An 11,667-nucleotide genomic window follows, 5' to 3' on the forward strand; every position below is an offset into this window, starting at 1 on the left:
AACTAGCTGTAGTAATACAAAACAAAAACACTTGTCCCTCAAAGAAACTAACTGCAGTAATAGTAAACAAAAGCACTTGTTACTGTTAGAAACTAGCCCCTCAGTGGCACGGCGGAATGTCTGCTTATTTACACATTAGAAACCTGGTTTTGATACCTGTGGTGGGCAGAAAATAAATAGTCTCAAAGGGCTTTGTGATTAATAAACAAAATCTTAGAAACTAAATGTAGTAACACAAAATAAAAACTCTTGTTCTTCTTAGAAACTAACTGAAGTAACACAAAACAAAAATAAGAAAAAACTTTTTTTTAGTGCAAACTGTCCGGAAAGTAGTCCAATCACATTATTTGAATTGCAGAACCAGCCTCTTCAGAATAAGGTTTTTATTTCTGGGAATTTAATAATTCTTTATCTGTGTTTTCAGCTATGAATGGCGACTTTCGATCTTTAACATAATTGTTATTGATATTTGGGTATCCACGTTTTATTTTAAAAAGTTTCAAAATCACATAATGACTTAAATAAAATTGAATCCATTGATTAGAAGAAAGTAACAACAGTTATCAGGTTGCACAAGAGATTTTGTAAACAACATAAAAAGACGTAGATGTTGGTTATTAGAATAATGTCAAAAGATAGCGCAGATAAAACCGTGTGTCAAATCGCTCTCAAAACAAGTAATTGCAAAAGGTATGTATTAATAGCGGGATATTGTCTTATATAAATTTATCTTTTCTCTCGTTATTTCTATGACAAGCAACATTTTGTACAACTATGTCACACACATGTATATGACATTATTAAATTATGATTGATTAACTATTTAATGTTTCACATCAGTAATAGTTTGATTGTAACGTCGCGTTAATAACTTGATAGTTTTATCAAGATTTATGTTTTCGCATGAGGAAAGCCTGACACAGTCACTAAAGGTCAAATCAATGAATGCAGTTGCTTATGGTTATAATTAAGTATTTGACCGCTGTGTTGTTAGATGTCAGAGTGTTGTATAATGTAGTCAGTTGTAATGGTTTAGGGAACGAATTGTATATACGTGTATTTGTGCATTAGCATATATTTTGTTGAAACCTCGACAGGGCATTTAAATTTCAAACTTCTCCGAGGTACGAACTTTCACAAGACTTTCAACATATACAATTAGAAATGTTGGACAGGATTTGTGTCTGTGCCCGAAGAGCAGCCCTATCTGTTCAGCGAGTATTTCGAAAATACTGTATGAACTCTTGGTGTCAACAGCGCGCTGATTCCATGCGAAGCGGAAAGAAAATTTATCGACGCCTCACTAAAAGATCGAATCAGTTATCATCCACCAACTACAACTTAACAAAGCAAAGTCTTGGTTATAACCCATCTCCAGAACTGAACGATAATTCAGAAGTATATAAAAAGACTAAATAATCCATTAAGAAAGGTGTCGTGGAAGCTTCTCCAATATGGAAGAAAAAGCTCTCGTTATTGTTGAACCGATGACACCTTGTGAACAGATACACAATAAACGTTTGAGTGACATCTTAGAGAACAGTGAGAGCAGCCTTTATCAAACAGTTCATTGTGTGTTCAGATGTTTAACTGAAAATTAATTAATGCAATTTTATTTGGGTCTGTTCCATTATCACGTAAAAAGGGCAGTTGATCATGAAGGTAGTTTTAAAACAATTTTTATGCAAACTGTATAACTGTTTAACTTTAATATTTATGCTTTCAACTACAGTATCTTGTTACTGTCCTTTCTTATGACTGAAAAAGTAATTAAAATCACTAAAAGTATAAAACAAGCTTTACGTAATGAAGGTATGGTAAAAATTTTACTAAAGCTGAACCATTGGTTAATAAATACACACACATATGCATATAGTTTAATAAACAATGCACGTGCAACGTGCAATGATGATTCAAAAACTATTGCAATATGTTTTGTGGTTCTTAATTGTACCTTAACTAGTAAAGTAATGTCCAGTTTTTCTACAGACATGTGTCAGATCTTGAGAAAAAACTACAATACAGAGTGAGATTGAACCTCTTCAACACAGAACCAGTAACTGGGATTTCTTACCTCTTACAAATCCATTTATTATAACCAATAGCCAAGATTGTAGCCCAGTTCTTGATCTCAAGGAATGGACTGAGTAAATAGAACATTGGGGAGTATCTGGGAGACCTACAAAATGGTTTCAACCCAGCTGTGTTGGAGTAAGTAAACCTCTAATCAGACATGTAATAATGTAAACTGTTCTCAAAAAGCAGGTATCAGCAGCTGTAGAAATCAGAATTTACTAATACTTCACACAACACTAGCCAGACACTGTGGTATTAAACAATACGCAGAACAGGTATTAGCAGCTGTGGGAGTCAGTATATACAAATACTTCACATTACACTATCCACTAGCTGGACACTGTAGTATTAAACAATACACAGAACAGATACCAGAAGGTGTAGGAATCAGTATTTACAAATGCAACACACAACACTGCCCATTAGCTGGACACTATAGTATTAAACAGTACACAATATAGATATCAGTATCTTTAGGAATCAATATTTACTAATACATAATATGAAACTTTATACTTTTTTCACTTTCTTAACTAAAGTATTAGCTTAATAATTAAAGGGTTTTCAGACATTTCTTGTTTTTCAGTATTTTTGCTATCTTTTGACTCTTACCTAAGCCTTCATCAGTCTACAAACCACTTTTTTATGAACAGAGCAAAGAAGAGCCTGTTAACTGTATATAATGATCCTAAAATTATATTTCAAGCAACAGCTGTTATATCTTTTAGTGTAAATCACATACTCTGTGTTATCGTCAAATTTAACATACCTGCTAACCTCTGTGTTAAATGACCTGGTGATAAATGTGAAATAGGTCGTTTTTACCTTTAATTGTTATTACAATAAACTATTGTACTTGGCAGAAGAAGGGATAACTGTCAGTATAAAAAACATACAGTTTATCTTCTTTAATATGTATCATCAAAACATGAATGCTTCAAATTTTTATCCGAGAAAGATTTTTAAGAAGCTAATTCAAACATTTTATTTCTTTGTTAGTTTAAATGTTTTTTTTTTAATTCATTCAGTAGAAAAGTGTCATTAATAAGAGAAAATAATTCTGAATATTCCACATTTACAGAAATTTTGTGAAGAACTTGATCTAGCTGGATTACAAATTCATGAGGCTCTCTGGAAGTTACAAACGTTTTTAGGATGCCAGTAAGTTGTTTAGAGGTTTTGTGAAAAAATTAGTATCTAAACTTAGAAATGTATGACATTGACTGGGTAACATAATTTATCTACTAGACTCAATGGTATATTCTTCAACTGAACAGTATCTGAATAAAAACAACTTCTGTGTTATAAGTTAGATAGTTAGTGTTACATCTAATTATTATAATCAGGTACAGTTTTACTGAATATAAGTTACTTTTTCTGACAAAAACAGACATTTATATGAACTCCATATCTGCTACATTTCACTTCTCCTTCAAAATTTTTAAACTTAATTAAGAAAGCATATTATGTTGATATAATAATAATTTGGCAAATAATGATTTATGGGCATAGTAAAATGATTACTTTTGGCAAAATCATACTACCTGTGTAATATCTGAAGAAGAAAGATCAATGTTTTATCACAACATAGAGTATGTTGCTCCTAAACTAAATCACTTTATTATACTTATAAATCATTGTTTGCCAACATTTTATCAAAGACATTTAGTTCCACTTTAAAAATTATAACAATATGAAAGCAGTACATTGATGAATTGTGTATTTGTTGTTAAAGTAACAAAATTCTGTTACAGCCATGGGGAGGGAGAATAAATAATCAAAATATTGGGCAGTTGTTCCTGACCCATCTTAAATATTGTAAACTACACACTCTACTGATCTAGTAGAAAACTCTTGAGTGATGTATATGCTGATTTTCTCTATCTGAATTTACAAAATAAAACATCTATCAGATCAAGGAAGCATTTTGTAAAGCAACTTTTTAAGCCTTCACTCTTGAGAACTGACTAAATGCAAATCTGAAGTTTATAAATTGGCTGTGTGATGTATGAAGATTTAAACAATTAATTCATTGAAAACACATGAAAGTCAAGATAATAGTTGAAGATTGCTTGAAATTGAAAAGAAACAAACTATCTGGCTTACATTTAAAATATCATACAGTGATAATTAATTCCTGAAAACCAGGTGTAATCTTTAATTTTGCTCATAACACAACATTGAAGATATAGCAAATGTTTTTTTAAGATCTGCTTTAAATGACAGTTCTTATAATGTGTGTTCTCATTTAGTTAGAATCCCAGAATATCAAATGTACCATAGAGATGTTCCAGCTACAGATACTCTAACTGTAATCATGATATAGTTTCTAAGTTTAAAAATCCAAATATAGTCTTTGTTCTTGCTCTTACCATCATAAAGCTAAATACAGATCTACATACCCTGAACAAAAAGGCTAAAAAGAGGATGAAGTTGAAAGACTTCATAAGAAACCTAAGGGGTAAGATTTGTCATTTAGATAGGTTTATTATACTTTTGTAGAATACAGGGATGTTATTCCTTTTTTTGTCAAAACTCACCATTGTAGTTACATAGATTATAAAGTTCATGTTTTTATGTCAGTTTTATAGAATGTTATCATTGTACAAACATTTAATCTTGAATCTCACCAATATTCAGATTTATTTTCACTTTTTTATTTTACTGCAAGTAACATTACTCTAGTAACTAATATATACTTCAACTAGTATATGGTTAATTTTATTGCAGTCATAGTTCTTTAAAAATCTGTTTTTTCAACAAGTCTGCTGATATTTGAGTCTATAATCAGTGACTGCATGATTTCATTAATTTTCTATTATAAGTCCTGTTATATTTAAATTAATCAATTAGTGTTAATCCTTTGTCTATGGCTACTTTAAATGCATGCAGTTACTTTGCAAGCCCTACACCATATACAACAAACTCTCATTCAATTGCAGGAGGCAAACTGTACACTATAGAGCAAATTTTCTGTTAATAGGTTAAAATAGTCAATCATTTTTTTGTATTTGATCTTAGACATGAACACTAAGATTGATCCTTACTTGAGCATGTCATCACATTATACATAATTTGTTTTAATCCAGCCTCTCATCAAATGATAAATAATACTGTCTTAATATGGCCTCTTATTAAGTTGTACAAATTCTGACTTAATCCACCCTCTTATTTGGTTATATAACAACTTTTCTGTAATCCATATTTTTATCAAGTTTATTCTGCAACCCTTCTTAATCCAGATTCTTATAAAGTTATATTACAATATTCCCTTAATCAAACATTTATTCATTTTGTATCAGTTGTCCCTTAACAAATCTTTTCCTTCAGGTCTGTTCTCTTGTAAAAAGCCTGTATTAATATGTAGAGTTTGTTTTTGTAAATGTTATATTTCAACTGATGATTTAAACTCAAGTCCTCAAAGAAAGTTTAGTATTGTACAACACATATTTTATACTGGAATCATGATAAACCCTGTTTATTGTTCAAACTTGTTGAAATGAAATGAAATATAGTAATAAACACTCCATAAGTATGCTGAACAAATGTTTTATTTGTTTTAAATCTTAAATATTTGTACTCTTGTTATAACTAGCAATAGATGATGGCCACAGTCTATACCAAGATATGCTCTCAGGAATTTACAAAAGAATCAAAGCAAGTGCTTTTAATATTGGACCCAAGTAATTAAGGATCAGCAGACGATTGTTAGCAAGAAACCAGTAAGTAAATGAATTACTTATTTCTCAGTGTTAACATGTGGATTGAGTTTTCTCTTTGTTTCTGTTACTGTTTTCTCCACATTTCAGGCTTCTTGCTGAATTCTTCATTGAGTAAAGAGCCCAAAAATACCATCTTGAAACTGAAAACAAACTGCAGATCAAGTCCATAGAAACCTTGCTTGACTTTGTTATTATAATTAAATTACGGACACCAGTCACCAGTCAGAAGAATGAAGTGTTTTTTTTTCTAGTACCTCAAGAAATTTATAGTTACATACTTCTCAACTTACATACAAAGTTATTCAATCATTAAATAATTTTTAAGGTTTGACATTGTGTAAAAAGAAAATACTTAGATTATAATACAGTAAAAACTACTATAATAAAAAACTGTTGCTTTCTGTAAATTAAAAGTTTACTGCAAGAATTTGATGCACAATAAATAAAATGAATGAATTATATTATCCAAATTCAATAATTGATTGATTTAACTTTCCAGAACTTAGTCAAGCCTCACAGAAGGTTGGTCAGGTCACTCGTTGTCAACTGTATGAAGTTAATAATGTAAACAAGAAAGAACAAGCAGGAATCAATCAGAGAAAAGTGTTCATCCTTAATGATATGCTTAGAGTAAGGATAATGTCTTATATCATACCACTGAAGCTATATATTTAATTGTGTAAATCTATTACTTTATTATCCTCTGTTTTAAAAAGTTTAGTTTATTTTGAAATATTTTCATCAAGCCTACTCATAATAGAAATCTTATTTTGTACTAGTGAAACAAATCTTGTGTTTTACTTTACTATGCGATAATTTTATAAAGTCCTATTGTATTTCTTTACTTAATGACCAAATTGTTGCTTTGTTTGTATGCATTAAAAATTCCAAACTCTGTTTTATTTAAAGATGTTTAAGTTTACATAACTTGTACAGAAAATCATACTCACTGATCAAGAAAGTTTATTCTGCAGTATGGCTGTTAGATATTCAAAGTTTAAAGGAAAAGCTTATAGTCATAGCTATCAATATTTCAGTAACATCAGGTATGTGTGTTTTCAGGTCTCTGAAATCTGTAGTAAAAATAATACCAGCATCACATACAAGTTCAAGCAGTCCTTTCTGCTTTGTGGGATCAATATTACTCTCTTTGAAGCTCTATGTAAGATGATATTAATATATTTTTGTTTATTTCAGGTTATTTCAGAGATTTATTTATCATGATTTAGAGAAAACTAGTATTTTTGTAACAGTTTTCCATTTTATGGGTTTTCAATATTCATAAGTAAAGACAGTGGTCAGAAGTTACAGTAGCAGGTGAATGAGTGTAGTGTCAAAAAAGGCATTTGCTCCCACCTCTCTCTTTCCTTTATTATCACCAAAAGCTCTCAGAATCTGGTCAAAATATTAAAAAAATATATAAAATTAACCCAAAGTTAGGAAATGGAGAAGATGGTTGTATAGTCATCTGATTTATTTTATTAACTTACAAGTAATGTTTAAAATATCACAAACATTCAAGGGTCCACAACATACCTACTTTCCACTCCCAAGACTGACACCATCTTTTAGACTTTTTTTTTTTTAAATGTTGGTTTGAATATTTCCCTAGTGTTACATAAAGTGACATTTAACTTGGTCTGGATATTTCCTTACTGTTAACTTGATCTCCTAAACTGTTCTACTGAGAAATCAGTCATAGGTTATGTTTTTTTACGCTTTGAGGTTTTTCTGATGATATACTGATACTGTTTGAAACTACAGTTGCTTATCTGTGGTAATGGAGGGGAAAAGAGTGCATGGATAATGCAGAAACACAGATAATACAAAACAAACAAAAACTTACATATATCTGTGTATTTCTGAAAAAGATGAAAAGTTGAGAAATGGATTTTGACCTAATATTCAACATGATGAGCTTTACTATAGTAATTTAAAGCCTACTTTTGTTCTGTTTTTTTATTTTTTGAATTGCAGAACACAGACAGTGTAAAACTAGATCTGATGTTTTGTATAACAGCATGTGCAATTTTTGGGGATTCGTTTAAAAGATAAACTGGATAATTTGACTGTGATTAATAAGTTAACTATAACTTAACCATATTGATTTTTTAAACTGTTTACAAATCACATTGTTCATGACTCTAAGAGTGTGTTGTTTACAGAATCCATAGTGATGTATGAGTTGTCATAAATTCATATGCAAAAGTACTCTCAACATACATAATTATATATTATGATCACCAAATAAGAATATTTATAATTTATAATAATAAGTTTCTGGAAAAATGAAACTTAATTATTTTTTTTATTAATTCATCATATCTATAATAATTTTTTATTCAATTCATAATCTCATAATCTCGCACTACGTTTTCCCCCCTTTCTCTGAAAAAATATCTTGGGATGCCCATGCCAATATTACAATTAATTCTACCAACTGTTGCTGAGATGCTTCTGAAATTTATATATAAATTATACAGTTTCACCCAGTTTTGTGGCCTAGTTCTCTATATTGAATATTGTAACAAACAAAATTTATATTGCAGTACGTGGACATTCTGGGCAGCAAACAGTGTGAAAACAAATCAGAGATTTCAAGGTTAAGAAGTTTTAAATCATTCTTGTCTTAAGAAATATCAATCTGCTTATGATTCTTTTTGAACAGGTGTTATTTCTGCAGAAATATGTGAATAACAGATAAGTTGCCCAAGAATAAGTTGGATGGACTACCAGCAAAACTATGGAGCATCTCAACACAATAAAAGAAACTAGTTTCAAGAATCATTGTTGTCAAAATGAATATTACAGTGACAGTAGGATAAAAAATCTTTTATCACCTACAAATTTGTTTCAAGGGGTATTTTATTCTATCACTATACAAATGGGAACCCATAAAAGGGCCACTGGTAATGTGGTACAAGTAATGTTATTTTTAATTTTTAACATTTAAAAATAATTTTTTCATGAAGCTTTCATTATTTTTGTAAATATATTCATTACATACTAGAAATAAAAATTTTACTTTCTGAAAATATTGAGTTTTATTGAATATGTGAGATAACAAATGCAAATTCAATGTTATAACAGGTTATCTTTACAGCAGTTACAAAGTAACAGCAAAATTTAAATGAGCTAAAACAGTCAAGAAACTGGTTTTTAGGGTTAAATTGTTTAAGCAGGTGAGTAGTATTTTCCATTTCTGAAAAATTTAAGTGAAGGACAATGTTAAATTATTATTTAACATATTAAATACTGTTAGAAATGATGTGGTCCTTGATAAAAAAACTTCTATTCAATTATGAATAATGCAATAAATCAATGGATGTGCTATTTAATTTAGCAAAAGCCATATCTTGGAATAAATTATAATACTGATCTTTTTACTTCCATTATTAGAATAGCTTTTAACATGATCAATCTCAGAAATGTCTCTATTGCTCTTAGTGAATGAACTGCAGGTTACATAACATTACATTTTAAACCAAGAAAGATAATTTTATGTAGACAGCATCAAATTAACATCTCACTGTTCAATGTTTGAAAAACAATGACTAAATGTATTTCAATTATTTTGTAGTTAACAACAAATCTACACAATGGGCTGGCTATCTGTGCTACAATAACCAAACTTACCACTTTGTTGGAGAAGGGCAGTGAATGTATAAAGATGACTTTATAACTGTGTATTAAACAATTCTTCTAAACAGTTAAATCACAGTTAAGTGAAAAGCTATATTAGTATGTTTGTGATCTAGAATGTTCAATATTTATTTTTCTGAGTATCAAATGAAGAGTTTTGATTTTAAATAGTTCAAAAGTTATACTTTTGTTATTTAATGCAAATTAAATATAGAAAAAAAAATTTCACCTACAGACAAAAAACATTCAGTAAATAAAATTGATTGGCTAAGTATTTCATTTGTGAGGCTATGATAGGTATACATATAGAAATATATATTTCTTTTATCACAAATAGTGGATGCAAGTATTTAAAATTAAGGTTGTTAGCCACAAATAATCAGTAAAACATGAAGCTAACTCGCACTATAATCAGCATCAAAACTGAATCAGGGTTTTCAGATCATGTGACAACACAGCTGTATGTGTTACTTTTGAAGAGATTAATACTAATTAGTTTCTCCATTTCCTGGATATGAGATCAGATTGTGACTTTAATGACACTGTTGTTTTTAGTCATACTTATTTCTTTCTCTAGGAAACTCATTTGACAAAATAAAATGTACAAAGACATTTATGTTTAAAAAGATGACAGCAAGAGATTTTCTTTTGAACACTGATACAAACACTTATATCAATATACTTCTTGTAAGAAACAAATCAAACCAAACAGGTGTGAGAACTGAAGTATAAAAAGTGTAACCCGCATTAAAAGTGTGTTAGGAAGTTAGTATAAGAATTAATTCACATGTTTAAAAAAATACTTTCTAAAAAGTGGTATGAACAACTGGATTAACTTCAACACCTTTCATAATAGTATCAACACTCTCAACTATAAAATATTAGCCAGTCATAAATACAAACAGTACATGAAACTTTATAAATTATCTTCATCTGTTCTTCCTTATTTTTAACCTTAGTGATGTTGTACTTCATGAAACCTGCAAAATGCAGCCAGAGGTTGTAACTTCTTTAAACTACCAAAAAACATTAAAATCCTAATTTGCTTTAAAAAGTACTGGAATTTTTTTTATATTGGTAATGTTATTGAAACTACAATTAAAAAAAACTGCTTTATCATCTGTGTACAAATTTAACTGTCACATAACTCTCTGTTCTTTGTCAAGAGAAGAATTCTAAGCTCTAAAAGAACTAGCTAGCAATAAGGATATCAGTAGTTACTTGACCTGATAAGAGTGCTGGATTTGTATTTATAGATGAATAGGATTACATTGACAAAATTAGACAAATTGTACAAGACATGAATAAGTTTTAAGTATTTAAATAAAAATGTAATTCACCATTCAAAGTGAAGAAAAACTGCAATGTGTACTTAGAAATTTAACAAGAAGAAATAAATATCTGATAATAGTTTCAATGTTAAATTTGGCCTTCACAAACTCAATTACCCACTCAGACCAATCCTTTCCAATATTGAAAAACTTACTAAATTTCTAGTTCCTAATTTAAACCCTCTCATGACTAATGCATATATTGTCAAATATTCTTTTTATTTTGCTTGTGCAATTTCTTAATTTCTGGATGCTGACCAATATATTATGACAAGCATGGACTGCTTTTTACTAACATTCTTTGAGAGAAAATAATACTGTTTTTCCAGTAATAGTAGACTAAGGGCTGGATTAAACAAACAATAACTTGCACAACTATTAAACGTAGCTTTAAAATAAAACCAGTTTTCTTTAATGGTCAGTTGTATGACCATATAGATGGTGATGTGATGGATTCACCACTAGGACCATTATAGCTAATATTTGTCATTTGTCATCATGAACATATGTGGCTGAAAAGGCCTTCTGACATTACACTCCCACCCTACAAAATGTATATAGAAATATACATTTTTACTCTTTTATAACCATGAACATTATTGACAAATTCACTAATTACTTAAATCTCTTAACATCCTCATCCAAAGATCTCCTATAACACTAAAAATCAAAACAAATTTTCTTACCTTGAAAAACAATTTAGCACCTCTGTGTACAGAAAGAAAACTTCTACTGTTTACACATACACTTCAAAACTTAAACTTGGTCTTAAGTCTTATTCACAGAGTGTACTCAGTTTTCTTGGATTACGTCTCTGTTCATAGTGAATTAATTTTTCTTTAGACCACCTCAAATACAAATGGGTATCCTTCATCATTAGGGAGCTAAGAAAGGAA

The 11,667-nt window shown here is 29.7% G+C and overlaps 1 long non-coding RNA gene across 3 annotated transcripts; it reads left to right on the forward strand.

Annotated features, from left to right (window-relative positions):
• Positions 1-421: 421 nt before the first annotated feature.
• LOC143232715 (uncharacterized) lies at positions 422-8,833 on the forward strand. Of its 3 annotated transcripts, none has more exons than XR_013017690.1 (5): positions 422-690; positions 1,990-2,211; positions 3,158-3,237; positions 5,672-5,798; positions 6,298-8,833. It is a non-coding gene; the product is annotated as an uncharacterized LOC143232715 (long non-coding RNA). The 3 variants fall into 3 exon arrangements; XR_013017691.1 differs by lacking the exon at positions 422-690 and adding an exon at positions 786-1,662; XR_013017692.1 differs by lacking the exon at positions 1,990-2,211 and having other exon boundaries at positions 430-690.
• Positions 8,834-11,667: the final 2,834 nt, after the last annotated feature.

The sequence above is a fragment of the Tachypleus tridentatus genome, chromosome 11 (assembly GCF_004210375.1).
Source record: "Tachypleus tridentatus isolate NWPU-2018 chromosome 11, ASM421037v1, whole genome shotgun sequence".
In the NCBI taxonomy this organism is placed as follows: domain Eukaryota; kingdom Metazoa; phylum Arthropoda; class Merostomata; order Xiphosura; family Limulidae; genus Tachypleus; species Tachypleus tridentatus.